We start from the raw sequence: 6,233 nt of genomic DNA on the forward strand, positions 1-6,233 counted from the left end.
AGTTTGAAGGGACGCCAGAGTGCAAACCATTATGGAGCAATTACAGGAACCAGGCAGCTACACCAGAGATAGAGAAGGTAAGTACAGCAGCTTCATTTGAATACAAGTAAAACACATCTCAAAAGTACTTATTTGCTGGTATTACTACTACTAGACTATTGCTTCTGCTAATTCTTTTAACCTGCATCTGCATAAACAGGTTTTAAATACAGAAATTGTTCTACTTATGACTTTTATGACCAATCCAATGCAAAATTTAGCCCAGTCGGTGAAAATCTTCCCACTATCAACAAGGTCTTTTACCATGCACAAGTTAGATGTAAACTTCTCTGTCTAATCTCATTATTTGCTAGCTTAATTCTAGTAATTAGCTTAATTAAAACACTACCCTTAGCTCTCCCCGGGCTTCCTGTTTATGTATAGAGGAGGTGCGCGAAGTCGCTTCAGTGATGGAGGTAATAAAGACAGCCTAAGTTTAGACTATGCCCCCTTCACAGAGAGGAAGCAGATCAGAGACGGGCCTTTTTGTGTGTGTTCTTTGTGCCGTTCCAAAGACAGTATCAGAGGAGCAGATATGAACACACACGCGCGCACACATACGCACACACATCCACACAGTCCAGTCCCCGAAGCTCTTCCTTTGTACAGTTTATTGTGGCGCTCCCTCCAATGGCAGGACACCGCCGCTCGCTCCTTTTTGAAATCCGGTAGATCAAACGGAGCAGGCCTGATGACTGAGGCACTGTTGTATTTGTGGCCTGAATATATAATCAATCTCCACGGTTGGAGGTTTAAATTTGCTGTTGCTCTGGCTTGGATCACCAAATGGATTGTGTGTGATAAAATCTGGATATTGTCATAGCATTGTTGTTTTGGTTATGGAGGATTAGTCTCTGTTTGCTCTTGTATTTTCACATCTCTGCCAAAACTGATCGTCTAATGAAAATGATCACGTTCATATTTGGGCTGATTAAGCTCTGGTTGCTGTTACTTTTCACATTTGTAACTCTTATGGTTTTAACTAGGTGCAACGATCCAGTTTTTTATCACTGATACCAGGGCAGACACTGAAAATATCATTTATTTCCTTTAAATACAAATAGTTTATGGTAAAAAGCAAAGATCCAAATGTGTTTTAAGCTGTTATTTACTATTTAAAGTAACTAAAGACCAACTGTGACAATATTACGAGGTGTTTTAGGCGAACGCTGGCCAGAAAATCGTCTTATTAAACAAATTTTTAGACCAAAACAGAATGTCCATTGAACCGTTTGAATGTTGGAACCGACATCTGATCCATCTAAATGTTCAATATCCAAGTTTTAGTATCGTATCAGTGCATCCCTAGTTTTAACTATTAAATAAAATGATCAGAAAACATTACCATTCACTTCAATGCATAACGTTCCCCTTATTGAACACCTCATCCTGCAGTACATGCAACTAAACAGCAGATGGTGCTAAGGTGCCGCTTACTTTTAATTCACTTCATTTACTCTTTTAACTTTCTTTTTTTTAAAACTGTTGCCATATATAAACTTCTTAAACCTTTCTAAACTTTTACAATTTTCCACTTTCAAACATTTAAGCGTAACACAGCGCAGCACGTCGTGTTCTGCACATCTGACACGAGTTCAACTGACGTGAGCAGATATAGAAAAAGAAAGAAACAGAGACAGTATCACAAAACCGCACGAGTCACTGGTTCATTTGCTGCTTCGTTTTTCAGAGGTAAGTTTCTCTAAGCTCTGACGGCATCATTGGTCCGACATCAGACACTGAAGACCCGCTTTGAAACCAGCTCCATTTTGAAACATGAGTAATAATCGTGTTTTAGAACTTCAGCTTCACCACCTCTTCACTCACACTGAAGCTGAAACTTAAACAACTGTCAATACAAGTCACACACAGGCCTGTAGGGGTCTCACTTCTGTAATGGGCTGTTTTCACTGACACATATAAGACACAAACTTTACATACGATCAGTTTAGCATAACACAAACGGACTCCGCACTATTTAATCTTTCCGTATATGTTACTCTTTGTTGTCGTAAATGCCCCTTTAGAGCAGACGGACATAAACATCCGTAGTTACCCGTGTAGAAAAAACAAACAGCTTTTAAAAACATTATTTCAGTGAGTGCCATACTCCTTTAATCTCTACCACAGAATGATTATTCAGCCTTTTACTTTCAAAACGACTTTTGAACAATGGCAGGTGAACGCATTGTGGGATGAAAGAAAAGCAACACGGAAAATCAATATGGCAATTATGTGTGCAGATAATGGACATCAAGGTGTTATTTGGAGTGACCGAAAAAGGGGTGACACAAAGCCAATCCGAGCGGTGCATTGTCTCACGCCAGCCGCTTCTGCCATGGATTTAGTGTCAGGGGCCACTACAAAACCCAAACGTCTCTTTCGTTGTTTGGCTTCTTATTGTGTAATGTTAATTATGGTTCCTACTTTCTGTTTGCACAAAGTTTTAACTGTGTTGGCTCGTGCAAGAAAAGCTTACAGATGCACTCGAAAATCAACAGTTTGTGCAAAAATACATGAAAAAGACAAGGAAGAAAACACAACTACAAGTCACGTGGCGCTCAGATCCGCACTGGGGCGTTCTAGTTGTAATGATTACGGAACTACTCAGAATTTAAGTGATACGCAATTTCTTCAAAAGCAACCACTTTAAAGCAACCGTCTTTATCAATATGTGAACTTAACCGTGCGCTTCTAATGCTCGTCCCAAGACACGCTAAAATGAGTCGAATCAGGAGTGAAAGTTTAAAAATATAAATGCATTCACTGCGCAGGTTTTTTTTTTTTTTGTTCTATTAACTCTGAAATCAGATTAAGAAAGCAAGTGTCAGTAAAAATGTCTTCTGATTGTGGAAGAGTGACAGAGGGTGAGTTGGGGGAAGGAAAGGACAGAGCAGGAGACAATCAGGCACACTTGACCATCAGAGCGTACGCACACACTCCTCCACCTGCAGGGGTCACCTCCAGCTCCACAGTGCTCAGGTGGGGCAGAGATCCCCATTACCGATAAGGGAGGAGTTTAGAGAGCCCCGTTTGACAAGCATGACAATGGTCTGACGGCTCTCATTGGGCCATGATTAATGACTGACATCCTCACTGCCCGACTCATTCTGAATGTAAATGTGGGGAAATGACCCACATATGGGCATTAAGTGGATGTAGAGAAGCAAAGGTGAAATATGTACATTTAATGACCAAAAACTGGATAATAATAATAAGTCTTAATAAAGTATGAAGAAAGACTGAATTTGTAATGAAGAAATTGTTTATTCATAGTTTATTAAGGATGATTTAGGCAATAACAACTCACTAAGGCTGTGGAGTTAGTGTGTTACAAAACCTGAATCATTCTTAATAAACTATTTGTTTATTTTCTTCTTTGTTTCCATGGTTATTTGTATTGCAGATTCTCACTGAAGCATCAGAACTATGAATGACACATATGGATTGTAGCAAACAAAATATATAAATATATATTCAAAATAACTCAAAACAAAAAATAGCCACCCTTTGCTTTGCTCAAGAAGGTCTTGGTGCGAAGGTCAAGGGGCAGCAGTGCTGTCCATGAACCAAAAGGTGGCTCCTTTCAGGATTTGAATATAAATATTCTTGACTGCATAATTCTATACCTCTCTCTCTCTCTCTCTCTCTCTCTCTCTCTCTCTCTCTATCTCATCTAGACCATCCTGTTTCTGCTGTGTGTTTTCAAGCATCAGTGCGGCACAAATCTGACATGAAGCGTCTTGAGCGTTCATGTGCTGGACGCTCTGTCCACACATTCAACGCATCAGACGCCAGAGTTGGAAAAGTTAAACTTTTGGCATTTAACGCGCAGAGTCAGCCAATCAGAGACGAGGATTCAATGACGTAGTGACATCATTATTGTGAAGAAGAAAGAGAACAACCTGGAGCCTCAAACAACAAACATAAAACAATGGAGGATCGACTCATTGTTGCCGTTTGTCTGTGCCCAGAACTGTAAGTGAACTGGTCTGCCATCGTCCACAAAGAGACAGAGAAAACAAAACATCCAGAGGCACTCGCAACGGACACTCTGGACACATCAGTCCTTAAACGTAAAGGCGTCCAACTAGAGGTGCCCGCCGCCATTTTGACTCCGTGGTCCGAATGCAGCGTAAGACTTTCAAGTTGTGATACACACGTAGTCTACAACTCAGAACAGAATTTAAAGAATTAGTTGAATGTGTTTGGCAGCTGTCTCTAGAGTATCTAATTCGTGAAAAAGTCTACTCTGTTTTCAAGTTGCTTTCCACCTCTGACACGAACTAAACTGGAGATGCAATAAACCCAGTACCAAGGCTGTTTTTAAATGAAGCCCACTCGAGAGGTGATGAGGGAGCGCCTAGTCTGATTGAAAATGACTGTCAGCAAATCCTTTTCATTTGTAGTAACACGGTGACATTTAGCAGTGGAGCTGGGTCTGAGTTTGGTATAAGGAGATGCAGTCCTCAATCAACCCTGCACTTTACTGCGTAATAAGGCTCCTTGGACTCACTGAGCCAGTGTGAAAGTCTGTGTGTGATCCAGCCGCTTACACACATGATGCAGAACAAGGTAAAAGTTAACTAGCTGTGGCATGTCAAGGGATGAGGATCACATTTATTAGCATTAATTCCACAAAGGCTTTGACATTGAGATGAGCTCTTTGGAAAACAGCTGGCTTCAGCTTTTATGAATATGCATCATGGAGAGCATGCCACAGGATATGTCATTGGCTGCTGACCAGAACTACCTGGACAAGTTCACCTTTAGGGACAAATGATGAGCTCAGACAACCTCTGGAAGTTTGGAATGAAACTCATGATAATGTGACATGAACTTGTTTTATCAGTTATTCAATTGAAATCATCTGATGTGTTTAGTCAGCAGTAAATACATGTGGATTGTACAAATGCTTAGAGCTCATTTTGATAAATCAACAAAATAAGAAATATTTCTCAATGTTTTGTCAGGTAGTGCCCTCAATCTGTTGAACAATTAGCGAAACTACAAACATACTCTCCAAAAACAGTGAGCAATACAACACCAAATCCCACTGGACCCGGTGTCCTACCTAACGCAATCAGTCACTAACAAACTGTCATAATGCATAAAATTAAATCTTTTTACTAAACTCAAACTGTGGTTCAGTTGCTACAGGCAAACTCCCCCATCCAGGCAGGCTCCCCCACCCCCTGCGAAGCTCCTCATTATGCTGATTGCATAATAGATATAATCAAGTAACAATGTCCAATTAGGAGAGCAAAGACGGGCCTGTATCCTAAATGAAAGAACTGAGGGCCATTTGACACTGTAAACGTCCTGGTGCCACACATTTGATTTTGTTCCTTAATCAGAGAGTTTTGGAAGAATCTTCTCCCAAAGTGTGTTGACGTGTAGATGTGATATGATGGAGGCTGTGAACAAACAGTCCTTTCCAGGTGGTTTGAGTGATTGCTTAATCCCCTGTAGCGAGATGATTGCACAGCCAGGTCAGTTTGAAGGCTTAGACTGATTGAGGGCTGTCCGTCGTCAGGGGCCGGGCTGGAGTTTGTGATGCCATTAGATGGACAGGGGCCGAAGATTCACTCCAGAGTTTTTCCAATACTCCAACCAAAAGCTGTCTAAACTGAGTGACACGGCGATGTGGAGAAATCAGAGAGGTGAGATGAAGTAATGGCAGGGGGAAGACAGTTTAGTGTAATTAGTGTTTGTGGAAGTGGAAGGAAAGTGAAGATTGCCCGATATGGCAGGAAAGCCAATATGGCCGCATGGTTTTAAAAGATCACTGGCATTTTTTACCTTATCCACAAAAGAAAGTCCTGTTAAATCATTGAGTGACTAAAGGCTGAACATATAAAACAGCTGGATTCAGAATATTGCCACTAATCATATCTATAATGAGCCAACTCTGCTTTAAGCTTTTCCCTCGTGGTGTTGCATCTCCATAACAAATCCTTTTATCCGTTCACTCATCGTAGAATACCTATAGGTTGCATTTCCTGATATTCCTATAAATGTTTAAATATTTTGCACCCACACTTCTGTCCCAGTTCCTTCAGATTGTATTTACATACTACCAGACAATACTGTTTTGAATAAATAAATCTTGTTGTCAGCATTGTCAAGCTATTCCTCCCATCTCACGAAACCCTTTAATATCACAAGCTGTCACTGTTGTTACTAAACTGGGT

This window comes from Periophthalmus magnuspinnatus, chromosome 10 (assembly GCF_009829125.3).
Source record: "Periophthalmus magnuspinnatus isolate fPerMag1 chromosome 10, fPerMag1.2.pri, whole genome shotgun sequence".
NCBI classification, from domain to species: domain Eukaryota; kingdom Metazoa; phylum Chordata; class Actinopteri; order Gobiiformes; family Gobiidae; genus Periophthalmus; species Periophthalmus magnuspinnatus.